The following is a 23,255-nucleotide window of genomic DNA, read 5'->3' as shown; positions in this document are numbered from 1 at the left end:
ATATGTGTAGAAGTAGACCTTAGCAAAGGGCTACCGGAAAGTATTATACTAAAACATAAAGACCTCAGTTGGCTACAGTCATTAGACTATGAAAACACAGCTTTCAGGTGCAGAGTATGTCGGCAAACTGGACACTTGCAGAATGCATGTCCAGAATATAAAAAGAACAGTGGGAGAAAGAAGAAAACAGGCAACCATAAAAAAGGATGGAACTTCCCCCCCCCAGATCCGGAAGAGGAGGAAGACAATGAGGACGAAGAACCCATCCCAAATGAATGCAACCAAACAGAAACCCAAAAGACATCTCCTCAAGAGCCTATGGAATCACAATCGGAGAAGAATACAAATACAATGGAAAACAGTGGAATCAAAAGGCAGCACACACCAGACACCTCTGATTCAGATAGAGAAAATTCTCGACCCGGCGAAGACAATCCACTTCAACTTGTTCCCATAATTCCGTCCCAAGGAGAATGGCGGAAAGTTGAGAAGAAAAAGGGGAGGAAGACATGATCTTCCCAAATATATAGTTTTTTTTCCCGCTGTGGCCTTTCTCATAATTTTTGGATTTTCTATTCATTGAGCTCACCTGTATGAGCTGCTTCAAGACTCCCTGCGTGGAGAACAATGATAACCTTCTTGTCTTGATAGGCAACTTGCCTCCATCTGCATATGCTTTAGCATCTACAAAATGTAATTTCTCTTTATTAATAGAAATTACGAGTTTTTTCCAAGTGAAAAAAAAATACATAAATATGTATATTAAAAATTTAAAAATGTGATTAGCCAAACTAGAGAGAAATTATTTATCGTGGACATTGGAGCTTTTATTTTAATTATTCTTACGTATGCATTTGTGATGGTTGGCCCGTGTTAGAGGTCTCAATGGAGGTGATGGTAAATGTTATATATATATACATATATATGTACCCACGTTTTTTTAAGGTAGATAATTTTTTTCTATGGTGAAAGGAAAGAATATTAAAAATAATTAGCAGAATGAAAATTAAGAGTAGGTTATTTAAAAGATATTTTTTTAGAATTAAACGGATATTATTTTTAAATTTAGGTTTGCTTTTATTTTTTTATTTTAAATTATGATAATTTGACTAAGTTAAAATTTTAGAAAACAAAAATTATAAATGAAAATTCTCATATAATTGAAATTATATTTTTTTATAAAATATGTATTATATTTAGTAAAAACTTAATAAGATAGACATTAATTTTATTTATTAATTTTTTTTTAACTAGAAAGAATATTTGTATTATATAATTTTGTTCCTCATTCACAGTAAATATATCAGGAATTATAGCATTAGGAATACATCATTTTTCTAATAAGAATATATATGAGGAACAAAATAATTGGGTTTGTAGGTGAATACCTTATGAAATTGCACCAAAAAAATACAAAATTTACAACTCGTAATGTTACGAGGGAATTGGTTTTGTAGGTGAATACCTTACAAAACTACCCCAACAAAACACAAAATAACAATAACGCTACTAGAGAATTTTGTTAATAGATTTCATCTTCCATTTTGGGATTAATATTTAATTGACCTATCTTCAATTTACACCGCTTGTTATGACATACTTCTCTGCTTCTCTATTGAAGTCTCTTAGGACATGGAAATATGCTTTGGATAGGATATCTTCCACAATTTTACTTATTCTTTTCATAATGTTTTTTATAGATTTCCACTTTGGGAGGAAGCCTTTAATCATAGGATACAAGATTAGGAAATAATCTCTCTTAGGACATGGGAATATGCTTTGGATAGGATATCTTCCAAAATTTTACTTATTCTTTTCATAATGTTTTTTATAGATTTCCACTTTGGGAGGAAGCCTTTAATCAGAGGATGCAAGATTAGGAAATAATCTCCCATAACCGTAAATGTATCCATTTGATGTTCTTTGGCTAACAAAAGTCACTAGTAGAGACCATATATCTCTGCTTGATTATTTGTCATATGACCAAAACCCCATGACTACTTAGACACTTTATCCTCCTCATGCCCATTAAGTACCCCTCCCCTTCGTATCATTTCTTTATCTACTAATTATCTTACTCCAATAAAATTTAATAATTTTTTATTTAATACAATAGACATATTTTTTTAATTATTTTTAATAAAAACATTTTATCCTCCTCATGCCCATTAAGTACCCCTCTCCTTCGTATCATTTCTTTATCTACTAATTATCTTACTCCAATAAAATTTAATAATTTTTTATTTAATACAATAGACATATTTTTTTTAATTATTTTTAATAAAAACATTTCATATTTTTATTTATAACGATCAAAACATTAACTCATGCATCTCAAGAATATGGATAAAGTACTCTTAGAACTTATAAATATAAATTAAATATCCAAATTTCAGAAATGAATATTCATTTTTCTAAATAAATGGATTAAAATTTTTAATATAAAATATATTTCTTTTATTCCTATAGAATTTTGATAATATATTTCATATATCTATCTATATCAATCAAAAAATTAACTCAAAATTTCTAAAACTTCATAAATATAAATTAAATATTCAAATTTTTAAGAAATAAATATTTTTTTAATAAATAAACTAAAATTCTATCAAAATTTAAAATAACAGTTTTCATAATTATAAAAGTATATTTTTGTTTTGATAATATATTTCATATTTTATTTACTTAAAATTTATAAATATAAATTAAATATTCAAATTTCAAGAAATGAATATATTTTTTAATAAATGAATTGATATTCTATTAAAATTTAAAATAATATTTTTCCATATTTATAATGTATATTTTTTAATTATATATATTTTCTACATAAAATAATATTTAAATTATGTTATGGTTAAAATCTCACTCCCTTTTTTCATTCTTACTTATAGATTGGTTATTCACATTTTGGAAGGATGGGACGTTGTTATGTCTATCATTGTATAATTTATGTTATATTTGTTTTTATAAAGTAAATTGTATTATACATTCTTATTAGAGAAGTAAGATTTTTATATAGATTTTATTTATTGATATATAAAACAATTATGAATGTGAATATGATTTTACACGTATTTGTAAAGTTTTTTCCTACTTTGAAAAAATATCTTTACACTTTATATAAGAAAAATATATGCAAGGTTCAAAGTCACAAGGATAAATTCATTATGGATTTAACTTGTTATGTTCTAGAGATGAATATAGATGGAAAGGATAACAATAAATCTCCTAATCACCCTAGATGAATTCAATTGGAACATGTATTTGTAAGCATATTTAAAAATATAGTTTATGACAAGTAACTCAATTGGCAATCAACCTCTCATAATATACTAAATAAACCATGAAATTCAAAATTCAAATCCTTTAAACATCAAACCAAAATATTTAAAAATATAATTTCATTAATATTTTATAATGCTTCTTCCAAACGTATGTCTAGATTAAAAAAACTCTATATTTTCTATTAATAAATTAAATACAAATTTTAACCACTTTATTAATATATTACTATTAATAGTCCTTACTATTTCACTCAGACGTATCAAAAGGCCATTAATGCCCTACATAAAATATTAATGCCCTACTTAAGCTTACTGCCCTCATCGCACATCACTAATTAGAAAATTTGATTAGCTGATCATAACCGCTAGTTTAGTTTACATGATTGATATTGATTAGTCATTATATTCATCGTGGTCGATCCCCAAATCATTAATGAGGAAAGTAAGATGTCTCGTTTATCACCCGTATTTTCATAGATTTAAAACTAGAGACAAAAACATTCGCCAATAACATAATAGCCTTAAAATTGTCAAAACATACTAGAACTAATTACCTAATTACCTAGAATTTGAATTTGGGTGGTTTTAAAAACAAACCAATTCTATATGTATGTTCGAAGATACATAATCATTAGAGTAAGATAATGAAATTGTATAAAGTAAAATGTGATTTTAAAATTAAATTATTTTAAAAATTATATTAAGTTTAAAATATATTTATATTTTAAATAATAAGTTAATTATATTTAATTAATTATATTTATGTCAATAAATAGATATGTTTATTTTAAAATTGATTTTAAAATGTTAATTTAGTTATTAATCATTATTAAGTCGATAGTACAGATTCAATCTTTATGGAATATTTTAGAATATTTTTAGTAATATACACAAATGAAAGACTCAGATTTATTTTCAAAGTAATTATGTTTTTTTCTCTTTTTATTTAAATTCATTAATTTATAAAAATATCATAAAAAAAAGTGCCATGAAATAATTTGTGTTTTTTTGCATGTGGTATTGGCTCATGGTATGATCGTAACAAAGCCTATTTACAAATAAAAAAGAATATTCATAATAAAGTGGCGTTGAATCTTCATAGTTAAGAGTCTTGTGACATGTTTATTTTAAATGTATATATGCTTAAGTTATATATTAATTTTTTCTTTTATCGTCAACAATAATCACTATTATTTTAAATAAAGTTGTAATTTAGTAAATTTTTATGATTTTTTAAATTCTAGCAACTTCGCATGTATGATGAAGTAAGTGTTTTGATGCTTATTAGTCCTTGCGAAAGCAAGATTCTAGCAATCGATTTGTCTACTAACCACTATTAGTTTAGCATTGACCAATGCAAGTTATAATTGAATTGCTAACCACTATTAGTTTAGCATTGACCAAACAAATTATAAATGAATTTAGGCTTATGTGATCCATATCATGAAAAATAAGAAAACTTTCAGTAGCAAACTCTACCAATCGATTTGTCTGCTGACCACTATTAGTTTAGCATTGACCAATGTAAGTTATAATTGAATCTAGGCTTCTATGATCCATATCGTGAAAGGTAAGAAAAATTTCAGTAAAAATCACATCATCAGAGACCACTATTAGTTTAGCATTGACCAATGCAAGTTATAATTGAATTTAGGCTTCTATGATCCATATCATGAAAAGCAAGAAAACTTTTAGTAAAAATCACATTATCAGAGTTTTGTAGACTAGTTTAGAACCATCTAGTATTAGTTTAGCATTGACCAATGCAATTTATAATTGACTTTAGGCTTCTATGATCCATATCATGAAAAGTAAGAACACTTTCAGTAAAAATCACATCATTAGAGTTTTGTAGACGAGTTTAGAACAATCTAGTGTGATTCATTGCCAGGACAAGATGAAGAACCAGATCACATCAAGTTAAATAGATGAAGATTTGTTTTAATTGTTAGAATATAGATGTTAATATTGAATTAAAGAAAATAATTGGTCAAAAAGAAAATTTTAATGAAATCAATATCTAAAAATAAAAATAATATTTAGGTTAAATCCTAAATAATCAAAACAACTAATTCTAAAAACTTAAAAATAATAAATGGTCAATCTTAAAAAAATAAAAATAAAAATAAAGAAAAAAAGAAAGAAAATAATAATAATAATAATAATAATAATAATTAGTCTATGAGTTTTGAATAAATGGTGATCAGGTTCTATGTTAAGACACTCCTTGAGACACTCCTTAAGACACTCCTTGATGTCTTGTTCAATTCCCCACCCAATGGGGATGATATACTGGACATGATGAAGATGGAATCATGCCAAGTTTACAAATAAATAATAATAATTGTTAAACACATACATGGCAAACATAAAGTGTAAATGATAAACATGAGTGTCTATTTATTATTGACAATGATACACATTTATAGTACATTCACATGACCTTTGGTTTCGTATTCCAAGGACTTTTGGACTTAGATTATTCAGCTTCCACACCAACCCTTAGAGGATTAGGTGTCCAACATTCCCCCCCTTAATCTGAAGGGTTATGTATGAGTCCAAGAAGAGAGTTGTAATACAAAATGTGCAAAAATGCATGGCAGCACTAGGCTGAATGTGCTCTCTGAAATGTTGGTATAAAGGGCAGTGGTTTAAGGATGACCACCAACATTGGAACGCTTAGTGAAGTTCCCAGAACTCTTCCAAGTCTGACATGAAGCTCAGGTCTTCTGCTAGAGGAAGTGCTCCTAATGTTTTGAAGAGGGAAACCTTCAACCATGAAAGGGAGGTCTCACCCCGCATAAAAGGGAGAACCTCAACCTGAAGAGGGACGTCTCACCCCGCATAAAAGGGAGAACCTCAACCTGAAGAGGGACGTCTCACCCCGCATAAAAGGGAGAACCTCAACCTGAAAAGGGAGGTCTCAACCTGTGATGGTTTAAGGATGACCAAAAACTCTGGAATGCTTATTGCAATTCCTAGAACTCTTCCAAAACTGGCAAGAAGCTGAAGTCTTCTGCTAGAGGAAGTGTTCCCAATTCTTTGAAGAGGTATCACTGACTGAAGACATGCTTAGGGGCATATTTGTCTCAGGCTACAACTCTGAATCTCGTATGACAAGTTGTGACTCAGGCTCGCTTGATGTGGCTTTGAAGCTTGTAGATGGCGATCACTTCCCCCCCATCAGATACAAGGTGAGAAGACGAAGTGATCTCAACTACAATATTTTTCAATATTCAAGAACAAATCCTGTTGTATGAGAGAAATATCTTCTTGCCTGTTGAAGCCCATTTCCAAGAAGCGATCCATCTAAGATGAATCGTTGTTATTGCAGGAGGCTTGTTTCTAAAGCATCTATTTGAAGAATGATTGGTTTTATGACAATGCTTACATGGGTGAAGATCAAAAAAATGATCTTCCACATGGCCAACTCGGTCATAGTGTTGGAATTTCACAATCTGTTGTTGTTGTTGTGGAAGAGGAGAAGAATCTGGAACAGTTGGAGGTGAACTGTCATAAAGGAATCCAACACTCTGAAACTAAATGGGCTTTAGGTAATCTGGAATATGAAATGAAATTTCCTTATCATATCCAAGACCTGTTCTGTGTTGGTTGCTGACAAGCTCTTCCCAAGGTTTGATGATGGGCTTGGGAAGTGAAAACTGAACTTCTACATCTGCATGTAACTCTACTGCTTTATTGGGCACTAGATCTTAATCAACTATAACATTATTGTCTTGCTATTTATGGGAGTCTATTTTAATCTTCTGAACAGAAACAGGTTCAAAATGATGACTCCACTGTTGTAATTCTTCCTGCTGTAGTTGAGATTCAAGCTGCAAAAAGGCAATGTTTTCTTATGCATGTTGTAGACAGGTTCGAATTTTGTAGAGAGAGTCTTTTCTGATTTTGAATGTGTTGTCAGTCATTGAGTGTATCATAGTATTGAGGAACTCTAATACTTCATCAATTAGAACCATTTCACAACAAATGCACCAATATTACAGCCAATACAAATGTCTTCTCTCCTCCACAAAATACTTCTTTTATATAAAGTGCAGAGAATACACTAACAATGGTTTTGTTTATTTATAGAGACAACTCTATAAACAATTTCGGTGCAATCATATAGCTTTTCCAATACATAGTAGAGGCATATTTGACCCACAACACTAGTACACCAGCACTCAGTAGCAATAAATATGACTCCAAAATTAGTGTTTAACGCACAAACCACGGTTTGCAACTACACAATGCAAAGAATGGCACCTACACAATGCATAAAGATGCACATACATTCCTAAACACTCACATTGTATATAAACACATTTACTCTGCAACCCATATCACAAATATATTGTAGCTCCAATGCACATATAACACCAGCCTTCAATCAACTTGACAATATGCATTCACAATCTAGCGTTTTATCCAACAGACGAGTGTACAAACTCCAATGCTTCAATAGAGAATTAATGCACAGTTGAGTAGATATTTTATGTTCCAGTTTAGAGGTAATGTTGAAGACAATAGAGCTATTGCTTTCCACCCTTCGCCTTCAGAAATTGATAAGCCTTTCCTAAAGTCTCTTGATTCCAACAAAACAGAGATCCTTTCCGGGACAAAGTATATCAACACCCGCTTCGTATGAGTTGGATTGGTGATATTTATGTGCTAATAAGTTTAATAGACCAACCTATGGTGAGCGACCAACCTGCGGAAACATTAGGATTCTCTCCGACCTCAATCGCCCTTTCGGTTCTGGTTCGATAGTCCCTAGGAGTATTACATTGATGTCATGTGGAACTTCTTCTCGGGTTTCCTTTGGAGTATCAGTCATCGACCTCCAATATTAGTTATTCTGCTAAAATAGTAGAACTAATGTACCCGGTTTATGGCAAACCTTCAAATTTTCCACGAAACCAAAAGGAATTAAAACCCCAGTTCATAACCTTATTGCGTCTGAAATTTAAATTAACTCACATGCATCCTCCAATGCGATCACTGTCAGATCTGACCCATCTAATCGAATGGCTATCGCGTCACCCGCTCGCCAACTAGCTTGGCCGATCTCCACCATCGATCAATCCCGCTTGATCCAATGGCTATCGCATAATCTCGCGTGAAATCTTGCATGATGCATAAAAAGTCGAGAGCACGCGCGAAAAGTGGTTTTCCCATGCTACATGTCAACCCCTTAGGTTAATCGCGTGAATTTTCAAAATACCATTTACCACTTTGAGACCGCACGAGATATTGCTTACACCTACGAAGACTGCTCTTCTATTCTGATTAACATCTGTGCTTGTTGACATGCGATGACCATTAGATCTATTGGATCTTTCAATCATACAATTCAAATCTTCTCCCTCGTTTATCACGAATTTGTCAGGGTTTCCTCGTTCCGCCAAGACTAGCACTTATGCCAAGTTTATTCTATCTCTAAATTATATTCGCACCAGAGGTATCACCATGCTTCCGCTTCATCGCTTGTCACATTTTTGTACAAGACTCGAACCAGGGATAGCCAAAGGGCCTATGAAAGTTGAAATGTTCGCAGGAAGAGTGGTTTCCAGTGCACATTCTTCATCAGATTTAATGCAGAGGCATGGAGGCTGAACACAGTGGTATGGAGACCTGGAGGCCAAGCACTGTGTGTGGAGAACACCCTCTGGGACAGTCTTTTAGAAGCTAACACTTCCCTCTGAGCCAATCCACCTTCAACAATGCACCGGAGTCATGAAGACTAAGAATCGACGCACATAGAATAAACCATGGGGCTCAACAAATGCGTGCATAATCCAGCATTCAGGTAGCGTACGGGCTGCCAATGGATTCATCGTAGGTTTTTTTTCTTTGCAATTTACTGCTGGAAGAAAGAGTCAATTAATCTCAAGACTTCATGTCCTTATCATAGTTCCTCATACCCATGCCATGAGTACAACTAATTTGAACTGGTGCCACAATGATATATCTAAAATAAATGGAGCTTCATGTGGTGGTGATGTCATTTCTCATAAGACTCTACATACAAACCCACTCAATCTCGTGGGTGCTATCGGCACAAAAGACATTGAACATGTCTCTGTCCTCCTCCTCATCGGTCGAAACTTAATGGTCAACATACACAGATTTTTCACAAAGATGAGGGTGTGCGGGCCTGGCTAGAATGTTAAGGATTCATGCATTACAGGAATTTCTATAGCTTGGTATAGTGAAGACCAAAAGAAAGTATTCATGATTTCCCACAGACAGATGCGTTTTTGTAGGATGGCGCAATTTTGCAGGGAACGTTTCTTAGAGCTCCTACAGAACTGGGCAGAGATGGCAACTAGAATTTAGCTGAAAACATATTCATGAAATGCAAAACTGACATGCACAAAGATGCCACAAAACAAGTGGCTCAAATTGGAGCAGGGTAGGAGTATGCCCACTCTGATACCATGTTAAACACATACATGGAAAACATAAAGTGTAAATGATAAACATGAGTGTCTGTTTATTATTGACAATGATATACATTTATAGCACATTCACGTGACCTTTGGTTTCATATTCCAAGGTCTTTTGGACTTCCTTAGACTATTCAGCTTCCACACCAACCCTTAGAGGATTAGATGTCCAACAATAATAATTAATTAATTAATTAAATTAAATATATAACTAGATAAATAAACCAATAATGAAGAAAATAAAGTAATTAATAGTTTATTAATAGTGAAGATAAAAATACAAATAATTAGATAATAAAAACTAAGATATATATATATATATATATATATATATATATATATATATATAGATAGATATGGGGTAGGGATCCAACAACTACTAATTTTCCAACCATCGTCTCTATTCAAATTGCTTGGCTTTTGAATAGAGATGATCATCTCTATTCAGATCGTTTGGCCTCTGAATAGAGATGATGCCTAGAAAATTAGCACTTATCGGATCCCTGCCATTTCTTCTTAAGTTTATATATATATATATATATATATATATATATATATATATATATATATATATATATAATGTCTTAATTTTCATTATTTATTTATTTGTATTAATTATTTTATTTTCTTCATTATTGGTTTATTTATCTACTTAATGAAATAAAGAATCTACAAGGAGAGCGATGTGCATTATTGTGAAGAATGAAATATGAATAATATATAAATAATGAATTAATTAATATGAACTAAGAGAGATTTAGTTCGCTTGGGGGTTGGGCACCTTACAAACAATCAAGCAGAGTATCTAGCTCTTTGGAAAGTATTAGAGTTAGCTATCAAGAGGGATACAAAGAAAAAAATATTGGTCCTTGGATATCCAATGCTAGTACTAAAACAAGTCACCGAAATAAAGCTTAGAGAAGGATCGCCTTACAACTAAGGAAATTTAAGGAGTTAGAATTATACCATATCTACAAGGATTTGAATGTATAAGCATACAAACTAGCTAATAAAGGAGAAACTCCAAAGCTAGGATTAATGGAACTAAATGAATCCTCAAAAATATTTTCGCATTCCTATGAGATATGAAAAAGAAATTGATTTGGAAAATGGCCAATTTGGCTCATCAATAGTAATAAATCAACCCAGCCAATTTTTTGTAAATGTTTTCTATATATGCCTTGTTTTTAGGATTTTCTTCTAGAGTTTACGATAGATTTTAATATAAAAATTTAGTCAAGAAAAAAATAAAATATTATGGATATATTAGAATAGTGAAGCATCTAAATATAAAAAGGGATATATTATAATAGTGAAGCATCTCGAATACTGAAAAAAGAAGAAGAAGCAGGTAAGCGGGAAGGAAATGCAGGAACGAAGTAGGAAAACAACCAGGGTTTCGAACTGTCACAGAGGCAGTCCTCCATGAAAGGACGCACAGGAGGGAGCTCCACTCCCTCCTACAAGCAGGCTGTGGCTAGCAGGGGAAAAAAAGCAATGGAAAATGACAGAGAGCCTTCAGAAGGAAAGGATAGAAGCAATGAAGAAGAGCAAGAGGGAACTAAATCAAGGGAACACAATGATGCATTGGTAAATGAGGAAGAAATCAAGGAACAAAGTGCTAAAGGCAAAGCACACATGGGACCATGCAAACCCAAGGCGGAAGTAACTCCCAGACTCATTTTAAATGATCCAGCACTGGAGGTGCACAGGGATCACATGCAAACATATACAATAATTTGTAAATTCATTGGGTTGTGGCCCACTGAAAAATCATTACAAACGTGGATTAAATACCACTGGAAACCAAAAGGTAGCATTGACCTACATCTTGGGTCCAAGGGATTTTTCACTGTAGCATTTGCAAATATTGAAGATAAGGATAGAGTGTTTGAAGGAGGGCCATACTTTTATGCTGCAGCAGGCCTCTACATGCGACCTTGGATTATGAACTTTGTTCCAGAATGTGAAACTTTTACTTCAGTCCTAGTCTTGGTAAGAATCTATTCTCTACCTATTGATTACTAGCAAACGGAATCTCTATCAGCCATCGGGAATAGGTTAGGGCGTTTTGTCAAAGTTTCTGAGGCTACTAGAAGGGGAAAGTATACTTCCTTCGCTAGAATATGTGTGGAGATGGATCTCTCTGGAGCTTTGCCGGATAAGGTTATTCTAGAAGTTTTTGATGAGGAATGGATACAAACGGTAGATTATGAACATATTCCATTCAGATGTCGCAAATGTCACAAGCATGGACATCTATTCAGAGACTGCCCTCTCAGTAAGATAGAGAACAAAAACAAAGCTGATATAATGAAGGATCCAGAAAGCTTCTTCAAGGTGGAACACAAAGGAAAAGGGGGAAAAAGAGGACTAAGAACACGCAAAGCTGCAGGGCAGCAAGTTAACCAGAACATGTTCCAAGTCCTCGAAGCAGACGAAGGTCCAACAGATACTGATAAAGCAAAGGAAGGAAGCCCAGTGGAGGAGGAGAAAGAAGAAGAAAGTGAACAAATACAAGAAAATGACAAACTGAAAGAATTTATGATAAGTAATGCAGAACAGGCGATGGATCTTGAAATGACCCAAAGTGAGATGGATATGGAGGACCATGAACTCTAGGAAATTCTTGAGAAAGAGAACCTAGATTTAGAAGGTTTCTTGAATCAAGGAACCAAAGAAGGGTTAGACTCGTTACCTACAGAGGAGTTCAATAGGGTTCAGCAGCTATTTTTATGGAAGACCCAAACTAAAGGGTTGGACACACTAAAACACAAACATAGACAAGGCAACAAAGGAGTGAAAACGATGAAAAATACAACAAGACTAGCACCCAGAATCCTAGGAAAGAAGAGGGAAAAAAAAAACAGAATGAGTTGTTGATGGAATGCGGAAAGCTAATGATAGAGTCAGGTAAGATGAAAGACCTATCTAGTTATTCCTTTACTAATCTTTAATTATGAAGTTCACTTCTTGGAATATCAGGGGTCTAGGTAGTAAAAGGAAACAAAGGTTACTCAGTAATAGAATGAAACAAGCATCTCCGGATGTGATTTTCATTCAGGAAAATAAGTGCTCCATTCAAAAGATAAGAGATATCCACAGTAAATGGCTCAATAGATTTGAGTTTTTGGAAGTCAAAGCAGAGAATACAGCAGGAGGTATTGTTATAGACATTTTTGTGCCTAACAGCATGAAGCATGAAATTTCGATAATCTAAGGGATCCAAAGTCCCTAAACATGTTGTTCCTACCCCTAGAGGAACAAGGTCAGCAAACCACAACACTGAAAATCAGTTCTCCACCTGAAAACACTCAAAAACAAGCTATTTCTGGATCATGTCAGCTGCTCCACTGAGCATCTGCGCTGAATGTCAACTGCTCCACTCTGTACCTGCGCTGAATGTCAAAAGCAATGAAGGCTACCTACGCTGGGCGAGATTGGCCAAGTGGCACAGTCATTCTGCAAGGTGTCAAATGCCCAGGAAGCTTCCAAAATGACACTTGGATCAGGGAATTCGCCTTGTGATGAGTAAGAGGATCTAGATCTCCAAGTGGAAGCAAGAAACTCCAAGTGGACTCAAGAACTGAAGTATAACTGAAGTGGGAGAGGACACTAGTCAGCTTCATGCCAAGCTCAAGCTGACTCATCCTTTCTCCAAAACTCCTATATATAGAGCTCTCTCATGAGGTCTAGAGAGGCTGGAATTTTGTGAATGTAAGGAAGTGCTGTTGGTTTGTGCATAGAACTATTGGGTGATTGCTTTGAAGGAGGTGAAGAGGAGATTTCTTTCTGCTGGGAGGTGTTGCTGGATTGGGCCTCTTATGGTTGTAACACTCTCAGAACTTTACTTCTTCCATTAATAAAGCATTTGAGGTTCTTCTATATGCATGTATCTTAATGGTGTATTGATGCTTGTATAGTTGATTTATTCTAATCCTTGAATCAATTATGGATGTATGCTTCTTGTAGTTTCCCTTTCTTGTGCTTTTGCAGGATCTTTGTGTAGCTGGGCCAGTGAAAGAGCAAGGAGCTGGGAGTAAGCAGCAAAGAGGGAAGATTGGATCAACCATTAGCGGAAGACAACGGTTAGTGGATCCCTTTCTCCTCTCTCTTACATCTCATAAAGAAGTAATCTTGAATAGCTTTGCATTCAGTTGTTGTTGAGGTACTATCACCCTTAGAGTGGGATAGGGTCATTCCGTATTGGATACTTTTCCCAACAACAAATTGGCGACTCCACTGGGGATCGTATCTTGTTGGTTGTTTGTGTTTTTGCTATTCATTTCATAAACAAAGGGAGTACCGAATCGAACTGTATTTGAATCTTTCAAATGCAAAGTAGAGGGCAGCTACTCTGGCTTAGTTTCTGGGCAAGTTTATGATTTGAAGAGCTGATCCACAAGGACTCTAATAAGCTCTTAGTGATAGCTTTTCATCCTCCTTGTCATCCCTTAGTGTGTACTTGACTGATAGCTTCTGATTTGAGCAAAAACTGTGAATTTTTTAGCAATCTGTGACCCGGAAACCAAGAGAAACAAAAGTTTCGTTCTTCAGTGCAGGCTGTACAAAGGCTGTCTGCATTTCAGCGCAGTTCCCGAAGGGGCCACCTGCGCTGAAGGTCAAACAGACAGTGTCCCACCTGCGCTGGACCAGTCTTGCTTTGTGCTACTGGGGTTTCCTGCTGTTTCTTGCCCTGTTTTCACTCTTGTTTTGCTGCCTGTTGCCAGTCAATGTGCCTATCTGAAACCAACTTTCCTTGCCACTATTCCGCCTCGGTTGTATAAAGAAACTGTGTTTTTTTTTTTGTGTATTTCTTGTATCATTTACAGTTTCCCATAACGAAAGTGAACTAGTCTTGCTGTGACATCTTAGATCTAGACCTGTGATAAAGTGTCGTTTTGATCTTAAGAGTTAGTTTGTTTGCTGTTCATAGCTGATTGAGCTTTTTCTTTCGTCATTTTGTTTGAGTTTATATATTTCTAGTGTCGAAATGAGTAAATCTTAAGGTGTCTTTTGATTTTGGACAAGCTTGTTTGCTTTCACTTGAAATTGAATTCAAAATTATACAACAGCTTTCTTTTTGCATTACGCCAACATTAAGAAAGAGAAAAGAAATACTTGCATTGTACATGTGCATTATGACAGCTTGCATGTTGATTTAGGAAAAAGTGCATTAGTGTGTGCTCTATGATCTGTGTGAAAAGATGTTGTCTTTCTTTTCCCTCAGTAGTTAAGATTTTCAAAGTTGAAAGATTGAAAAGCTTGCTTATCATCTTAGGCTGCATTTAGGAGTGTTATCATACATCTCGTGGTGATCCATAAAGGCAAACTGCTAAACAAGATCAACCTTAAAATAAATTGAATTTACATAACAACTTATTGAAACATAACGCAAACACATAGAGGTCTAAGCTAGAGACGTGTTCCGGCGTCGTTAAACGTGGTATCTTAGCGTTGAGTGGTTGGGTGATTCCTCCACGGTGAAGCGATAAGTATCAATACGGACTTGTGCTCCCACGTACCGTCGCGTATATATTGGGAGACCCCTATAGGAATAAAGCCTTTATCCAATAGGAAACCGTGTCGGCCGCCCTACTGATCGCAATGCAGTGAACACAGCATTCACGAAGATCGACCACTCATACCGTAAAACGTATTCTGTGGTTTTGCGAAAATTTTGGCACACCCTCTGCCTAGAACTCCAGAGCAGTTTCTTTTGGCCTTTTTCAAACTCTATAACTGAAAAAGTCCATCCGAGCATTTGTCACTTCGGGCTCGTTAAAACATCGAAGGAGACTAGAGTCATCTTTAGCTTTTTCTCGACTCTTAAAGAGTGAAAAAGCAAGTTGTGTCTAAGCGTCGTTATAAAATTTATTTTAAACGGAACATAATCACCTCCTATTCCCGCGTTGATCTAAGGTTGAGAACATGGAACGCCCCAACCAAGGAATTCCGCATGATGGAAATCCTAGTCCATTCTCCTCTTGGGGAGAAGTTGGTGCGCCCCACATGGCCACATTGTCGCTTCCAGGACTGACAATTGGCCTGCCTATTTGGCTATTCTCAACCAATGTAGTTCAGACCACCATGGTTCCTGAATAGTCGAGTCAACAGTTAGATCAGTCTAGAGCTGCCCACCAGCCTTCTACTTTCTATAACTCTTCCTCCAATCCCTCATCTTCGCAGGGGAGAGCCGGCAAAAGCCAAGATCCCATGGAGAAGAAGGAAAAGAAGAAGAAAGAGAAGAAGAAGAAGGAGCCTAAGGCGACTGGAGGCAAGCAAAAGACATCTAACAAAAATCCACACACCGCACAGACCGGGCCTAAATCGCCATGTGTCATATGTAGAGGAGACCACTTCCATAGAGATTGTCCCTGTATTCCCCGGATACTAAGGGACTGGTCCCCTCGTTTGCACAATTCGGGAGCATCAACCTCTGATAGCCATGTTGATTGCTTACCGTCAACCAGCGAAAGTGAAGGTTCAAGACAAAGAGGGGGATCAAGATCCCCCTGCAGACTGTGTGAAGGCGATCACGCCATCCACCGTTGTCCCTTCTTAGACAAAGTGAAGAGAGTTTTGGAAGATCGTCCGGTTTCACTGGTAATACTTCCTCCTGGATACAAAAAACTTGTGCCAAGTCCTTCGTTGGTTGAAAATGCAGCTGGCCCGCTCAAGTGGTCAGCTGAAGCGTCAGTCATTGAAAATGAACCTACTGAATCCAGACCAGACGAAAGTCTAAAGCTCGATACGGCAGTTGACCCGGTTCTTCCTTCAGAGGTTTCATCCTCAAATGACACCGTCACTGAAGATTTATCTTCAAATGACACCCTCACTGAAGAGAATAAGGATGACACCATCCAGATTCTTTTCATCAACACAGATTCTGATGAGCATCAGGGCAATGCGCCCATTCCTTTATCGCAGGAAGGAACATCGTCAGGGTCGTATCCGGCCGTGTATTCGGTCCCACCACCAAGCAACCTGGTTGTGTCCTTTGATTGGAACCAACTAGGCAGACCCCAGTTACCAGCCAGTATACCATTCAGAATCATCGTCCAAATTTACAGGATGGTAATGGCTGGAACTATCATTGATGAAGGGGCATCTGTGAGTATCCTTTCCTCTATTGCTTGGAAAGCACTAGGTTCTCCGGAGCTTTTTCCTGAGATAAGAAATCTCTCGGGTTTTGATAAAGGAACCAGTCGACCATTAGGGATCCTCCCCAATGTGCCTGTTACATTAAAAGGGAAGACCGTTCAAATGAGCGTGATGGTCGTTCAAGGACCCTTGGATTATAACTTACTCCTTGGACGAGACTATATATATTGCATGGGAGCTATAGTCTCCTCACTCTTTAGAGTAATGTGTTTTCCACACGAAGGAAGAATGGTCAAGCTCGTAGACCAACTTTCATTTCCGGGATCACGCATCGCAAATAGTCAAATACCAACCCTGAATGGTCTATTCACCCAAGAAATGTCTCCACCCCCAGTCCTCCTTCCCGATGAGTGCGAGTGATTCGGAAAGATGGGACTGGAACCCAGGGGGCATGCATCCTGGTCTGCTTTGGGCAGAGGAAACCTTGGGTATAAGGTAGAATTTCCGCGAAAGAATGTGACTAGTCCGTACCCCGTCCGTGAATGGAAGAGGGGTTGTTCTAGAACAGAATTCTTTTGATAAGGTTACTTGTCTGACAAAGGTCATTCACCATTGTCTACTTTGGTAGACAGTGCCGAAGAAAGAGATTGATTTGCGGCAGCAAATAGAACCATCTTTGGGTAACCAGGAAGAGGCAAGCCTCACCCTTTAAAACAAATGTTTTATCGGATAAGTAGGGGCAGCCTTGAAATTGTACTTTATACCTGGGGGCATGCAAACCTTTTGGAGTACAAGCTAGGAGCGGTTATTTATCTGTTTTTGGGATTAACCGTTTCCTAACTTGCATAAAGAAAGGATGTGGGGCAAAGGTCAAAATTTGCCAGAGAGAGAGCATAGCTTATGTGAGGTGCAAGCTCTATAAAAATTGGAATCTTGCAGGAGACATTTCTTATCTTATGACTGGTATATCGAGCAGTTTTACCGCGGAATTTATGCTCGTTAAAAAATAGAAAAGCGAGATCCGAGCAGTTTTAGCGTCATAGTTCATGCTCGTTAAAAAATAAACATAAGCTTTTGAGCAAGTTTAAGCTCGTTAAAAAATGAACTTCCCGGTAAATAACCATTAAGAATGTACCGTGATCAACCGTAAAAAGACCTTGGTCGTGTTTTGCTGCAGCCATCACCTCCACCGTTCATTTGGCCGATCATTTACCCTCCTTATGATTGTTTACCCATTTTGAGGAACAGCTGCGAAGAGTGATCTCACCTAGCCATCCTTGTGACACTGCCGTGATTGGAAAATTCCAACCTGTACCTGGAATCTGCTGCTATCCCTGTTTATCACTCGTTCCTCAAAAGATGAGTCTTCTTTGAGCTCTTTTCATCTGACTCGTAAAATATGAAAAGTTTGCCGAGTTTTGGCCTTCCAACTCATTAAAATGACCAGAAGAGCTATCCCTCCTCTAGATTTTAATCTTTTTGGACCTGAGGGATTATTGCACAAAAAGGTCGAGCACTTGTTTTATTCGGCTCGTTAAAGTTATCGAAAACTCATCCCTTCTGTATTGTTTTATACTTTTTCGGACTCAAGGGATTAGATGACGAAAAAGGAATTTTGGAGTTAACTTTCTGTACCTTTTCAGACTCTCTAAAAATGAAAAGGACCGAGTTTTCCTTGTCGTTAGACTCGTTAAAATGATTAAATAGCGACAAACTTGTCTTTAGACGAGAACGAGTTTCCCTATCGCTAGGCTCGTTAAAACATAGCGATGGGCTTGCCCGAAGGGCAGGTTATAGAACAAGCATATGTTATCCTCCTCAAGCTTGACAAAAATAAAGAGGTACTGGTCAGAAATGACTGGGGAAAAATTGGGAGAACCTCAAAGCTTTAATGGTAGCAAGTCGCTCTTGAACATGACACTTTGTCCTCCGTATCACATCGGGTTGGGTTGTTTCATTCACCGGTCTCATCACCATGGTCCTCGCCAAACCATCCACATTTGGGGTAATGCTACCGATCCATCACATCAGTGTCGTTATATGTTCAAGAGATGTTGTTCAGAAAGAGTCAACCGTGTCCCATCCACTGCCATACATTATCCTTCATCCACCCATGATCGCCACCCTGAATCATATCTCACAGATTGTTTTCACCTCCACTAAAATCATTAGCTCCGTTCCGTGTCATTGATGTGGGATTCATTAAGGCCCTCCTTTGACGGATCGCTTCTTGTCGACTTCAGCTCATTATCCAAGAAGTTGATCTAGGAATAAACCCCCCAGTACTTTGAAGCTTGCATGCCTCAATGGCAAGTTTCTCACTTCCAGCGACAGGTATACATCAATGACCTTCGACCAGAAGATTTTGCGTGGTGTTTGACGCCAAGTCCTTTATTCACACCACGTGAATTGTACTGCAGTACCTTGAGGGTCATTGTCATTATTGGTGATTCCTCTCGCGCTTGTTAACGGTTTACATTATTGACCGGTAATCAAGCGATGTCTTTCCATGTTCGACTTCAACGCAATTCTCACATGGATCGACTTGTACTTAGAGTGAAGATCGAACGAGTTTGAAGACCCCGGATCTAGTTTCATCCATCCGGGCTGCGATATATATTCAGGATATAAAGACATATGTTATGTACATCATTGCAGCAGATGATCATCCTACTCAAAGGATGATAATTTCAGCAGAGAATTATCAGTCTACCATCAGACGATCGTCTGTTCTATGTACCAAAATGAATTTATAAAGCTGAGCATGGGAATGCCCGCCTCAGCTAGATCATGAAAGCAGAATGAAAAATAATGTATTGTATTGTATTTTATTACAGGGCACCTCTCAGCGATTGAATGAACTTCGGATCCTCCTGATAAAGCATTTCACCCGATAAACGACCTCATACTTTAGGGGGCAACTGTTATAGACATTTTTGTGCCTAACAGCATGAAGCATGAAATGTCGATAATCTAAGGGATCCAAAGTCCCTAAACATGTTGTTCCTACCCCTAGAGGAACAAGGTCAGCAAACCACAGCACTGAAAATCAGTTCTCCACCTGAAAACACTCAAAAACAAGCTATTTCTGGATCATGTCAGCTGCTCCACTGAGCATCTGCGCTGAATGTCAACTGCTCCACTCTGTACCTGCGCTGAATGTCAAAAACAATGAAGGCTACCTGCGCTGGGCGAGATTGGCCAAGTGGCACAGTCATTCTGCAAGGTGTCAAATGCCCAGGAAGCTTCCAAAATGACACTTGGATCAGGGAATTCGCCTTATGATGAGTAAGAGGATCTAGATCTCCAAGTGGAAGCAAGAAACTCCAAGTGGACTCAAGAACTGAAGTATAACTGAAGTGGGAGAGGACACTAGTCAACTTCATGCCAAGCTCAAGCTGACTCATCCTTTCTCCAAAACTCCTATATATAGAGCTCTCTCATGAGGTCTAGAGAGGCTGGAATTTTGTGAATGTAAGGAAGTGCTGTTGGTTTGTGCATAGAACTATTGGGTGATTGCTTTGAAGGAGGTGAAGAGGAGATTTCTTTCTGCTGGGAGGTGTTGCTGGATTGGGCCTCTTATGGTTGTAACACTCTCAGAACTTTACTTCTTCCATTAATAAAGCATTTGAGGTTCTTCTATATGCATGTATCTTAATGGTGTATTGATGCTTGTATAGTTGATTTATTCTAATCCTTGAATCAATTATGGATGTATGCTTCTTGTAGTTTCCCTTTCTTGTGCTTTTGCAGGATCTTTGTGTAGCTGGGCCAGTGAAAGAGCAAGGAGCTGGGAGTAAGCAGCAAAGAGGGAAGATTGGATCAACCATTAGCGGAAGACAACGGTTAGTGGATCCCTTTCTCCTCTCTCTTACATCTCATAAAGAAGTAATCTTGAATAGCTTTGCATTCAGTTGTTGCTGAGGTACTATCACCCTTAGAGTGGGATAGGGTCATTCTGTATTGGATACTTTTCCCAACAACAGGTATTCTCACTCTTTGGAATCCACAAAAAATCGACTTAATAGATGCGGAGGCATCTAGGGATTATTTATCTGTAGTAATTCAACTAGTAGGAAATAAGGAAACCTACCTGGTTACAAATGTCTATGGTCCACAAAGAATGGATGAAAAACTTAGGCTTCTAAACTCTCTGGAGATTCTCAGAAATAGACATGTAGGAATACCCTGGTTAGGGGGTGATTTCAACATGATTAAATCACTCACGGAAAAAAAAATAAAAATAAAAAAAAAAATAAAAAAAAATAAAAAAAAATAAAAAAATGGGGAACTAGAGTTCTAGGCAAAGACTCTTTGGCTTTTCAAACCTTTATTGATAAGATGAAGCTGGTGGATATGGAAATGAATAACAGAATCTTCACCCTAAACAATAAAATAGGAGGAGAATCTCAAGTAGCTTCCAAATTAGGTAGATTCATAATCTCAGAGGATCTTATGCTCAATGACAAGGAAATGGTAGCAAGAGTGCTACCCTTTGGCAATTCAGATCACTAGCTGGTTCTATTGGAGGTTCAGGGCATTGGTAACCCCAGCAACAAACCTTTTAGATTTGAGAATATCTAGATTTCCCACCTAGATTTCATCAACAATGTTACCACGTGGTGGGCAGAGGATATAAACATCTAGGGAACCAGAATGTTCCTCCTACAGAAAAGATTAAAACACATCAAACTCCAGCTTAAAGATTGGAACAAGAATGAATTTGGCAATATCTTTGAAGAGAAAAGAATGATTGAAGGCAGACTGTAGGAACTTAACCAAACCCTCATCAAAGAGGGCCATGAAAAATTCCGAAGTGATCAAGCCACCAAATATCAACAACAATGGGAGAATATATGCAAGCAAGAGGAAATATTTTGGAGACAAAAATCTAGAGTCTAATGGCTAAAAGAAGGTGAACGTAACACCATATTTTTTCACAAATCCACCATGGAAAACAGAGCACATAATAGAATTTCTTTGATTAAGGATAAAAGAGGAAATAATCTCAAATCTCATGAAGAAATAGAGGCAGTTCTAGTCTAGCACTTTAGAAACATAGCACAGGAAACCTGTTATGAAAGAGAACACTACATCCGAGACTTCACTAAGCACATACCCAGGATAGTTTCCAGAGAGGATAATGTTAACCTTTACAGGCCTGTGACTGAAGAGGAGGTAAGTGGGGTTCTCAAAGAAATGCAGAATGGTAAGGCGCCAGGCCTGGATGGTTTCAATGTCGACTTCTTCAAAGCTTGCTGGAATATTGTCAAATAGGACATTCTGTAGGTAGTGGAAGATTCCAGGAGGCACAAAACCATTTTGAAAGCTCTGAACTCCTCCTTTATAGCCTTGATCCCTAAACAGGAGCTGGCTCAAACCCCTGATAGATTCAGACCTATAGCTCTATGCAATGTAGTTTACAAGATAATATCAAAGGTGGTTGCAAACAGGCTCAAACCCCTCCTGCCTTCACTAGTTTCGGGGGAACAATCTGGATATGTGGAAGGAAGGCAAATTCTTAATAAAATCATCCAAGCTCATGAAGTGGTGCACTCTCTTACTAGTAAGAGAAAAGCTAGAATGATCATGCAATTGGACATAGCCAAAGCTTATGATAAACTGAATTGGAACTATATCAAGAAAGTTCTTATTGCTTTTGGGTTTGACCACAATTGGGTAAGATGGATCCTGGCTTTGATTACTTCTTCTAGTTTTTCAATTCTAGTCAATGGCTCTCCTTCAGAGACTTTTACCCCTTCCAGGGGCCTTAGGCACGGTGACCCTCTCTCTCCCTTTCTCTTCATACTCATGATGGAAGGACTGGGCAGGGCTATCAAGCATGCAAAAGTAGTTGGTAACATCAGGGGTATACAACTCTCTGACAATGGACAGGCCTTAACTCATCAACAATTTGTGGATGATACCATGTTGTAGGGAATACCCACAGTCAAAGAAGCTCTTGCTTACAAACAAATCCTCAATGACTTTGCCATGGCCTCTGGTTTGGAAGTTAATCTTTCCAAATCTAAGATTTTTTTCTTCAATACTAACATTTCTATTCAGAGGAACATATCTAGAATTATGGGCTTCCAAAGAGATTCTCTCCCCTCGAAATACCTGGGGGTTCCATTAACTGAAAAACCGTTACACAAGAGTATATGGGAGCCAATGATTAGTAAGCTATAAGACAAGACTAGGAAATGGACAATGAGATCATTAAACTTGGCTAGTAGGTTGGTCCTCACAAAGGCTGTGCTTCAATCAATCCCAATCTTTATCCTTTCAGCTATCCCTTCCCCTAAAGGAATTTTGCATCAAATTAGAAACATACAAAGAGACTTTCTTTGGGGCAAGGGGGAGGAAAAGAAGAAATGGGCCTTAGTTGCTTGGGAAAAAATGTACAAACCGA

The sequence above is a fragment of the Pinus tabuliformis genome, chromosome X (genome assembly GCF_031772625.1).
Source record: "Pinus tabuliformis cultivar Carrire ecotype Pingquan chromosome X, CPIR1, whole genome shotgun sequence".
In the NCBI taxonomy this organism is placed as follows: domain Eukaryota; kingdom Viridiplantae; phylum Streptophyta; class Pinopsida; order Pinales; family Pinaceae; genus Pinus; species Pinus tabuliformis.
This window is presented reverse-complemented; position numbering follows the sequence as displayed.